A 1,697-nucleotide genomic window follows, 5' to 3' on the forward strand; every position below is an offset into this window, starting at 1 on the left:
TTTCTTTTAGTTATCTTTTGGATTTACAATTATGTATGAACATATATTTAGCTATTTTTCAGTTTTATTTATAAATTTTACCTATAATTTTCTTTTATTTTTTTTACTCCTTTAAAAAAATTTTATTTTTAAATTAGAGTTGACATTCAATATTATTTTATATTAGTTTTAGTTGTACACAGTAGTGATTAGACATATAATCACTTTATATAATTTATGAAGGGATCCCCCGGTTAGTCTAGTACCCACCTGGCACTATACACAGTTATTACAATATTATTGACTATATTCCCTATGCTGTACTATACATCTTCATGACTATTTTGTAACTATAAATCTATACTTTATAATCCCTTCACAGAGAAAGACAAATACCATATGATTTAACTTGTGTGCAGAATCTAAGAAACAAAATTAACAAATAAAGTAAATGAAAACAGACTCATAGATACAGAGGACCAACTGGTGATTGCCAGATTGGAGCGGGGTTGGAGGGCTGAGTGGAAAAGGTTTGCCTTAATTTTATTTGAAAGTAAAGATTTTGGCTTGTGGTAACAGGCAAAGGGTAGGGAGCAGAATTAGAGGAGACAGAACTGTAAACAGACAACAGTGGAGCTAGTTTTTCATTTTAGCAATCCCTGACTGGAGCCTGCTGGTATACTTAGCAGTACTATCCACTCTTCTGGGAAGGTTTTGAAGTTAATCCCACTCTTTCCAGCTCAAAGAATGCCCCAGGGAAATTCTGTAGGGTTTAGAACTTTGTCTCTGCCACACATTAACAGAAGACGCTGGATGGTAATTGAGATGTGCTGAAGCTGAGCTTCAATTTCTTCATGTAGAGATTTGATGTAGTACCCACTTCACAGGATCATTGTGAGATCAGATACACTAATGCCCATAAATTCTTCCAAGTGTGGCCCCCAATGTTCGCATGCTAAATAATCACAATTACTGTCCATCTGGACTGTAGTGGCAACATATTTAGATGAACATGCATAACTCTACATATCTGCTTACCTGACCATAGTTCTTCTAATATCGAGATATACAAACAAGATCTTCAACACATTTACTCTATTAACTAAACTTTAACTGAAATTTTAGGTGAGGTGAAGGGTGCTGCCTTGGGCTGGCAGGGAAGGTGTTAAATTAAAATCAGATCCATAAATTGGGTGCTAGAAGACTTCTTAATTAAGTCATTAAGAAAAAAATCTACACGTCGTGCTCCAATATGGGCTGCGTGGTCTACCTGATGCTAGAAATCCATCTGTAAAAGAAATAGATGTGGTCTTGGTTTACGCTCCTGTGGAATCCAAAAGTCATACAACCTGACCAGCTCTGGGAGAAAGAAGTGGTGGGATTAGCATAGTGTCATCAGTATTTAAGGACACTTCTGTTTTGTTTGTTTTTTTTTAATAACTTGGACTAATCACTTGAAGTACATGTAGACCAAAGGGTTGGGCAACACTGCAGCATGATACACCATCCCTGGACTGGAAGTGTCATCCCCCGTACATTTATTCAGACTGTCCAGACCTCCCTGATGCTGTGCTACTGCCTTGGACATGATGAATCAAGAGGGACAAGAGCCTTACTTGAATCCCCTTGGCTCTTCCTCAGCCCCTTACCTATTTTGATTTTCCTCTTTGCCTTCCCTCTTGAGTCAAGTTCCTTCTTGGTTTGCTAAGCTCTAGATG

Source organism: Pteropus medius, unplaced genomic scaffold (genome assembly GCF_902729225.1).
Source record: "Pteropus medius unplaced genomic scaffold, Ma_sr-lr_union100, whole genome shotgun sequence".
In the NCBI taxonomy this organism is placed as follows: domain Eukaryota; kingdom Metazoa; phylum Chordata; class Mammalia; order Chiroptera; family Pteropodidae; genus Pteropus; species Pteropus medius.